The 10,562-nt window shown below is 29.8% G+C and overlaps 1 pseudogene across 1 annotated transcript; it reads left to right on the forward strand.

The window, feature by feature from the left end:
- The first annotated feature begins 441 nt into the window (after nucleotides 1-441).
- Nucleotides 442-1,272, forward strand: LOC104701901 (kunitz trypsin inhibitor 2 pseudogene; annotated as a pseudogene). The gene has a single exon (XR_015562252.1). The product of XR_015562252.1 is annotated as a kunitz trypsin inhibitor 2 pseudogene (transcript).
- The last annotated feature ends 9,290 nt before the right edge of the window (nucleotides 1,273-10,562 follow it).

The raw sequence follows: 10,562 nt of genomic DNA on the forward strand, positions 1-10,562 counted from the left end.
ACGTTGGTACTTAGATTCGATGATGATGTAATAAATAACAAAAGAAAATAAAAAGAAAATTAGCTGGCCAACTTGTGTCTAGAGATGTTGGTAATCATTCTATACGTTGAATCACTCATCCTCTGAAATATTGTCTTCTTCCCGTGAATTATTTGATCATCCTTGTTTTGCTATATAAATTTGTTAGCATGGACATTGTGCATCTTCCTCGTGTTGAAATTCTAATTTTGAATCGATTACCATAGTCTAATCCCTTCTTTTCAACCCTCACTATAGTAGAAGGACCCATCACAAAAATGATCAGAATGTGACAGTGCCGAAAAAAGCCAAGCATTTATAGCTGACAATTTTAGGTTTTACTCAACCACATGGTAGTTTGTTATCTCTTTTTTACTGCCATACTCGATTTAACTGCATGAGAACTCCTATAAATACCGATACAAAATGTTCTTGTGTTCCACAACTCAAACCCCTCAGAAAAGTAAACATTAAATCTTTAAAAACACAAAACCATCAAAATGAATAAACCTTCAGTGGTCTCTTTTCTCATCACTCTCCTGTTAGCTGCAGCTGTCTGCATCCAAGCAGGCGAACCGGTGAAGGTAACTGTTGAAACTGATCTTAAAACCGATCAACAATACTACATCCAGCCAGTCAATACCAACTTCCGCGGAGGTGGTCTTGTCCCAGCACCCCCTACACTAGGTTCCTTATGTCCACTTGGCATTGTCCAAACAGCCATTACGTTCATACCAGGCGTACCAGTTACCTTCTCATTTCCAAACCCAACCACGAAAACAACCATTTCTACAGATGATTATGTAAATATTGAGTTTAAGTCCAAATTCTGGCTCTGCGATAAGCTTTCCAAGTTTTGGAAAGTCGATGAATCCTCATCAGCTACCGAAGAGCCTTCCATTCTCGTTGGTGGTACAAAGCAGGAACAGAATAGCTGGTTCAAGATTGAGAAAGCCGGAGCAAACACCTATAAGCTGACCAGCTTTTCCGGACCTATTGGAACTAAGCCAGGAGCTTTTGGGGTACCACAACTAGTTCTCACCAATGATAAGGCTAAAACCTTACTCGTCAAATTCAAAAAGGTTGATGAAGCGACTATTACTACTTCTACTTCTCTAAGAATGTTCCCGTTCTAGCTACTCGTCAAAATCATGTAAAAAAAAGCCTGAGACTCGTCCATGGCAAGAAATAATGGGTTGAGATAATACCCGCATGCAAGTTTTTATTTTCCATAAATAAAACAAAATTATCCTTTATAGCGCTTTATTATTTATGCATGGTCGGGCTAGTCAATGCGACTGCTAATTATAATATTTGGGAAATAGAATAATACACCTTAAAAATTTTTCTATATAATAAAACGGAAGTATACGACATTTTTTTAGACTATATAATAGATATATTTATTATTTTTTTGTTATAAACTTGTGACATAGGTGTCTCATAATATACGGGTTAGTCTAATTTTTGGTAAATAAGGATAGTATGAATTTAGTTAATTATAGTAACATAGAAATCAATTATAGGTAATATTTAAAAGATAAGGAAATCTCTCAACCTAATTAAAACAAAAATATGTGATTATTCTTTCACATTTATTTTATTTTATATTTAAATACTTTTAATTTTTTATCTAATATATTTAGTTAATAAAATTTATGATTTTTTCTGCATATGATGTAATTTTTATTTTTTAAAACAGATATATATTGCTCAACTGATGAATAAAAAAAAATATACAAAATGTCCTACATCACCTAAGAAAATTAGGCAAAGATTCAAAGTCATATTAATAAAAAAGAGACCAAAATGATTCTGAATATGAATGAGCAGAAACCTTGATTTATCAGGTATTGAAATTAAAAATTTTATGCATTTTATTATGGTTCTTTATTTTAAAGAATTTCAACTTTTAATAACTTTAAAAATCCAAATGTATAACTTTTTCCAAATTTTAAAGATTATTAATATTCCAATTATTAAAATATTTATCTTTTTATAAAATGTTTAAGATAGGAATAATATTTAAACATTATAAGAAGTTCAAATATTATAAGTATTTCAATTTCTAAAACAATAAAATTTATTCAAATATTTTAAATTTTAATATTATATACGAAATAAAATATTACATGACGAATTATATGGCATGACATGTTTGAGTTGATATTAATAGAAAATTAAAATGTCATTAATTCGGTGCTACACGGGTAAAATATTATCTCATTATTTTGTGAATTTCTTAAAAACTTTAAAGATTGTTGATATTTCAATTACTAAAACATTTAATTTTTATAACTGTTTAAGATAGTAATAATATTTAAACTTTATAAGAAGTTCAAATATTATAAGTAGTTCAATTTCTAAAAAAAAAGAAACTTTATTAAAACATTTTAAAATTTTAAAATATATTTAGATTTTTATGAAGTTTTTTCTGCGGTGTACAACGAATGAAAATATCACACGTCGGGTTATATGGCTAGACATGTTTGAGTAGATATTAATAGAAACTTAAAATTTCATTAATTCGATGTTACATGGATAAAATATCATCTCATTATTTTGGTAACAATATGAATATTAGATTAATAGACGTATCTAACTAAATCGATTAATTAATATTGTAACAAAATAATTAATATGCGGTATAGTGTAGGTTAAGTCATATAATTAACAATCAAAATACAATATATAAAACCTAAAAAAATCAAATAAAATTAACAAACATAAATTAATATTTGTATCAAATAACTTAAACTACAGTGTACTGCGGGTCAAAATCTAGATCTACTAGAATAGATCTTACAAAATAGATGTTATTTTCAACATATGATTTCATGACATAGTGTTTGAGCAAAAAAAAACTAAAACAAATAAAACAATTATATATATAACACTTTAAATAAAAATTACAAAATAAATAAAATAAATGTTAACCCGTGCTGGGTCCAATTCTAGTCAAGATATATTTCAATAACAAAAATTTACATAGATATATTATTTGCTAGTTCGATTCAATACAATTTTTCTTTGATTAGATATGAAGAGGATTTAAAACAAGGTAAATCACACATAAATTTTTAGAGAATCTTGTAATCAATCCGAGCAGTAGTTTACTATTTGTTGATAAATTGATAATGATCACTTTAATTAGTAAAACTAGCCATATATATTGTATGCGCTCTAATACTAAGCGTATGGTCTTTCGTGAATTCCAAAAATCAAATTCCAATAGATTGAAGAAATTCTTAGAAGGGATATTGAACTTAACATTTTAAAGGATTTTAAAGTATTCTTAAAATCTTTTGTTATTCAATTGAGGATTTAAAAAAATCTCATGAAATCCTATGCTATTCAACTAAGATTTATATAAAGTTTTTTAAAATAATTTAGAATCTCTTGTTATTCAATCAATAGTTTATAAATCCAACTTTAAATCTCTTGTTATTCAAAATATCACAACTTTTTTTAGAATGCTACTTTGAATGATTCTAAGAGACTTTTTTTTTCTTTTTAGTTGAAAAGTACTCCTCTCAAAATCGTACCCTTTGAAGTAGAATTTTAAAGGATTTCAATTAAAAACAAAAAAAAACAAATGAGCAGTCAACGCTTCTTGTTTATAATCTCTCAACAATTCATGTTTGCTTCTCGCTCCCTCTCACGTTTGATTCTCTCTCTCTCTCACGTTTGCTTCTCTCTCTCCTTACTCTGTTTTTGTTCTTGTCTAGAGAGAACCATTGAAATATTAGATCACATGTTGTTTGCTTCTCTCTCTCATCGTAACGTGTTGTTTCTCACGATGCATAGGTTTTTTTTTTTTGGTAAAATATTTCAAAATCACACAAAGTTTAGTAAGAAAATCTCATAGAATTACATCTCATTTTCTAAAAAAAAAAAAAAAAAAATCTAAAACACAATCAAATCTCCTAAACATCTCCTAAAATTCTAAAATATTAAAATCTTGCCAAATCCTTTAAAATATAACTTGAATACCCCCCTCTTATAGAAAATGCAAATTTTAGGCAAATTTTACTTATATGCCTGTTTTGCTAAAATCTTATGAATTTGTCATTTTCAAAAATTAAAAAATGTCTATATTAATGATTTTTTTTTTTTTTTTGCTGAAATACATACTTTATAAAAAATACTAAATCTTAAGAACAAATAGAACCGACTAAACGTAAATATAACAAATAATATGCATCTAATGTATTTTTGTAGCCTGAAAATAATAAATTTATCAGATTTTAGACGGAATGATAAAAATTTTAAATGCAACTAAAAAAATGACATATTCGTACTTAATTTTACATTGAACTATACATAAGTATTCATGATCTGCTATACATAATACATCCGATGGAAGTCTATGTAATTCAAGTAACTGTTATGGTATGTTATATTAATTCTGGATCTGAAAGTCTAGCTATCTAATTGTGCTTATATTATATAACATGATTTGAAGGGATTTTTAAAAAAAACAGAAGAAAATTTTGAATTGTCATCGCTCTCGCTCATTTGTTTTCTTGTAAGAACGTGGTGGGAATCATTTCTTTATTTGGAAATCATTTTTGTTGTTTCAATAAACTCTAGTAGAAAGAAAGGATGTGGGCAGAAACAGATATGTAGAAGATAATTCGTACGTAGATAGGGACTACTGGGCATTTTCTTCCCGTGAATTATTTGGTCATCCTTTGTAGTATATGTTAGTCGACATGAACCATTGGGCATTTTCCTCGTGTTTAAAACCGAAGTGAGAATTGATATCCATACAATACTCTAAACCCTTTGGAGTAGAAACTAGAAAGTAAAAATTTCACAATGTCTTTGCTCTAACTTATAGGAGGCATTCCAACTTTTATAAATAAAAATCAGTAAATAATTGATAAAGCAGAAAACTTTATGCTATTGACTCTTGGGAAAGGATCGTACACAATACTATGGTCTCTTGTGTGTACGGATCTAGGCGTAGAACTTTTAGTCATTAAAAAAAAAATTATACTATTGAACTCTCTTGCGTTGATTATACATGGTTTTGTAAAATGATCGCATCCGGATTACCAATCCTTTGACAGGTTCCACAGAAAACGATCTCATTGGAACCTCATAATTCTGAAGAGACAACCGACGTAAAAATCACTCCTTACAAAAACTTCCACCAATATAGGCTAGTCCAAATAACCCATGCTCCGCATCCACAAAACACAGTCATACAAACGTACTTCAGCTCCCCAAGCATGCATAAGAGTCATTCGACATCCTACCGGCAAACCACTTGACTCCACTTTCTGTGTAAGCTTTGCTTATTCACTTATCACCAAACACCATCTCATCTAGTTATTTAGTCGCACAACCAACCACTCCTAACGACCAAGTAACAAGAGAGGTGGACTGGAATACTTTATTCCGTCCAGCCACGAAAACACTGTCTTAGCTTTAATCCAGCACTCATGAGCTTTAACTTGGTTCTACAACCACCATGACCTTGCTCCCTAAGCTTACAGAGGTTTCAGCTCACACCGAGCTCGTTGGTTCAACCAGCAGCACAACTTAATTCAACTAAAGACATATGAAACCTCCACATCAACACTCGAATAAACACAAACTAACCGATCAAATTGCAACTCCACCATTGGGTATATTTATCACAACTTAACACAAATCAAGACATATGAAACCTCCACCGTTAAAGAGCATACTTCACAAGTCTCTCCACCAAATTTCGTCTTGATCAGACTTATTTTGGACCTCCAAGCGACGCCTAGAAAGAACCATCTTGGAACAGTTTCTAGGGTTCATACTTAACCCAGATTTCAGAGTTTCCAGCAATTACTTGCCTAGGAAGAAACGCACATAACTCCTTGAGATTAACTCTTAGTGAACCTCTGTCAGCTTCTATGGAATCTTGGCTTGGTGCAGATCACGCCCGTAAGCATATCCTGCACCGGGAAGCCGAATGAACCTCTGTAGAAAGAACCTCCAAAGAACCTAATGGACTTGGTAAGCTTCTATAGAAAGAACCGAATGAACCTCTGTCATTTCCGGCGCCGGGAAGCCTCCAAAGTCCGCTCCTGCATACTGCCTTTATTTCCAACCTTTCGTTCACTTTCTTTCTCATTTTCATCTCTATTCACTCTGACTCTGTTCTCCCACCATTAATGAAGCGTCCCACAGCCATAACATGACTAAACAGACCCACAAGAGGCTTCCCCACCTCGTTGTGTCTTGCTCTCTCTCTCTCTTCTCAGATCAGACGCATATAGCCTCATTCATTATTTATTTTGAATCATCAGTTTAGTCCTACCGTGGCTGAGTTTCCAGGAAAGAAGAACCCTAATTCCAAAAACAGGAATAACTTCACCACCAAATGCTCTTCCTTGGTGAAACAGCATCGTGCCCGTCTTTAATTATATACTCCGCCGCACCACCACCATCCGCTCCTCCGCGCCTACATCTATCACGAAGACGACTAAATATTTAAAATTTAGATACTCTCCGGTTTGTTATTATAACATATATGACTATATGGATATATATTTTGTTCAATTATTTCTGAATTCATATCTTGTGGGTCCTCAGCATGGATTATCAGCGCCTGCGTAATACTTGCTTCACAGTGTTTGAGAATAGACGTTATATCGAGGATTTCAATCACTGTTCCGGTCACAAGATTGACATTCTCTTCGGCCGGTCATACTTTTGTAAGATACATAAATATTCATATGACATACATAAATCAAGTTGAATATGCTACCTCGTTAAAAACATAACTTGTAAATATGGGGAAGTAATTAAGGTATATGGTACGTTATACTATTTCTGGATCTGGAAGTTTATTTAATTGTGCTTATATAACATGACTTGAAGATATTTTTAAAATAAAAGTTGAATTGTCGTCGCTCATTCGTTTTCTTGGAAGAATCTGGTGGGGAACAATAATTTTTGTTCTTGTATCAATAAAACACAGTACTAAAAGAGGATGTGCGTAGAAGCAGATATGTTGAGAATAATTCTCACGTGGGTTCAAATCAGAGAGAGATATATAGGGACCATTTGGCATTTTCTTCCCGTGATTTATTTGATCGATCGTCCTTTGTAGTAGTAATATGTTAGTCGACATGAACCATTGATGAGCAAACATAATAAATCAATCATAAATTTTAAATCTATACTAAATAAAATTACGAATTATAAGCTCCTACATCTGTTCATCTAGGATTTAAAACAACCAATAGAGATTCGACATCTAACTAATTAACATTTTATTAAAATATGTTAGTTTTCTATATTATTAAGATTTTTTAGAAAAAAAATATAATTTCAATCTATAAAAAAAAAACTATGTACAACGTTCCACATCTCTTATATATATATATATAATAAGTATTTAATTTCAAATAGTCATAACCAATAAATAAGTTGTTTTGCTCTACTTTTCAGCTTTTGAGCATATACATCTCTCATATCCGGATAGATGGAGATTTAGAGGCAAAAGTGAAAAGTTACGTGGTTCTTTGTGAATGTCACTGTAGCAATGAAAGATCATACAATATATAGTAGGCGACACACGTTTTGTCAATAGAAATCTTGATGTATGTATTAGTATATGGAGTTTAATTTCCAGAAAAATATAGACATATGATCTAGCTAATCCATTAATTCTATATATACCTAAGTAAAGTGTTAACTTCTGCATCGTAATTCATCCATCTCTTATATTCACTGAGGCAAGTTTTACTCCTCTTCTTGATTCTTGTATTAAGAGAGATTTCAAATGGGGGTGGAAAAGATCTGGTTTCATTTTTGGTTATTATTTTTAGCAAGTTCTTTAAAAATGAATAAACCTTCAGTGGTCTTCTCATCACTCGCATGTTAGCTGCAGCTATCTGCATCCAAGGAGCAAATTATCTGGTTTCATTTTTGGTTATTATTTTTTGCAAGTTCATTTAAAATAATATGAAAAAAAACAATTATGGCCAGAATTTAATAGAGATGTGGAGGATTAGTTCGTACGCTGTTGCACTCAGCCTTCTCTCTCAGCTTTTGAAACCTTGCATTCCTCCAATTTACTGATCTGTCGTTAGTATATGCTTTGTATGTTAGTAAACATGGACCACTACTGACTACTACTGTGCATGTTCCTCGTGCTGTAATTAAACGAAGATAGATATTTCTCTTTTAGCAGCTTGTTTAAATTAACAAAAATACACATTCGTGGTGCCGTTTTTTATATTCAAATGTGATGTTGGTAGTTAGATTCAATGGATTGAGCATCATTTGTAGGATTAGATCAAATCTATATAATAATAACAATTTAAATAAATGGAGATAACAGTTGCGATTTTTCATCTATCTTTTGGTGAAATAATTTTTTATTATTATTTAAAAATTATGGTTACGTCTGTTCATTGTAAAATTGTGTCTTTTACTATCAGAAAAAATCATGTGATTGCGTCTGTTCATTATATAATTGTGTCTTTTCACCATATTTTATTCACAATTTCTTGTTACAATAGTTATGTTTATCTATATATTTATGTCTTTTGAACTATATAAATATATATATATTTGTCTCTTCTTAGATAACAAACAAATCATTGTTCGCTAACACAAATTTTACGTTTCATAATGAATCTAAATAATATAAATTTTAATATTTAATATCCAACATCATTTTATAATCTAACTAAAGATTTTAGATATCAATATAGTAATATAAAAAATTAATCAACTTTAACTATGTAACTTACGGTTGCGTTTATTAATCATAACTCATCGTGAAATATGTGTTTTTAAGATTTAATTATTTAATCTTTTATTTTTAGGAATTTTCGTATTTTTATTATAATTAATGGTTGATAAATTTTCATTCTACATGAAATTTATTTATTTTTAAAATTATATCATCAGAAAATTGTATTTACTTATTATAATCTTTCGTTTGATATTCTTACATAGGATCAATTCATCATTATAGTTGTTTGTTAATATAAATATCAATAAATATTATGATGCTTGTTACTCTTTACTATATTTTTTTCATAATATATCTTATACTTATAATTTTTATTATGACTTTATATTTAATAAATTTTAACTTAGAGTTGAGTTTTTTGCCATAAGTTTTTATTATTATTAGCCGAACTTATTATTTTTCTTATTTTGGGGTAATATTTAATTTTATTATTAGCATATATTTTCAAACTATTTATTACTTTTGAATAATTTTATCATTTATATAATTTTTAATTTACAATTTAATTTAATTTTTTTTGAAATACTTCCCCGTGGGGATCTGAGTCCTAGTATTTTATAATGATGATGTAACAAACAACAAAAACAAAAAATTAACAGGACAACTTGTGCCTAGAAAGAAAAGTAACTGAGATGCTGGTATATCATTTTAAACGTTGATTTACTCATCCTTTTCTATTTGTCTGAAATCTTGTCTTATTCCCTTGAATTATTTGATTATTCTTGTTTTGGTATATAAATTTGTTAACATGGACATTGTGTATGTTCCTCGTGTTAAAATTCTAAGTTTGAATCGATTACCATAGTCTAATCCCCTCTTTTCAACCCTAACTAAAATTATTTGATCATCCTTATTTTGCAATATATAAATTTGTTAATATTGACATTGTGCATGTTCCTCTTGCTGAAAATCTAAGTTTGAATCGATTACCATAGTCTAAACCCCTCCACTATAGTAAAAAGATAGACATTAAGGACCCATCACAAATAAGATTTGCAAAATTAATCATTCACCATTTGAATAAATTTTAAAACTTGGATATAACATTTGTTAAAAAAATCATGAGCCTAATCTAGAATGTTAACCACAATATTAACTTAATTACAAATTTTTTATTGAAAATACCTATACAAAATGAAATTTAATAACACAACTTTTTAAAAAATATATATAACATTGTATCATCTATATTAAAAATCAAGGAAACTTAATTAATAACAATATAAAATCATAAAAATATATATAAAGTAATTCTGTGGTATACCAGTGATTAAATCCTAGTTAAGTTGATTATTCAGTGCAATTACCCATATACAGTACTGTATGTTCTCTCTACGAACTCTCAAATTTCTATTTAATTATTTCTGTTGAGAGAAAGATTCAACTTCACAATTGAGACTTTTTGTTGTTGGAAGGGTTATTGTATTTGAATCCTCCAATTCGATTACAAATGGAGTTGTTGTGTTGTATAATTACATCGATCGTTATATCCAAGTAAAGAACATCCTATATTTTTTAGAAATAGGAATAAACATCCATTTCAGGAATAATTAAATCGCTTAATTCGTTAGGTTTCCCTTTGTGAATATGTCACTGGAGCTATATCACACGTCTATGTGGTTAGGGGATGTCTAAGTGTTAATAATTTTTTTTTTTTTTTTTTTGGTCAAACACATGTTTTCATTGATTCAAATCAAATCAAGGTACAAGGTGGAGATTCAAAGATCTCAAAGTTTAAAGAGTTACAAGAGTAGGTATTCCCCAATACCATAAACAAGAAAATAAAAGA

The sequence above is a fragment of the Camelina sativa genome, chromosome 7, assembly GCF_030686135.1.
Source record: "Camelina sativa cultivar CO46 ecotype springtype chromosome 7, ASM3068613v1".
NCBI lineage: Eukaryota > Viridiplantae > Streptophyta > Magnoliopsida > Brassicales > Brassicaceae > Camelina > Camelina sativa.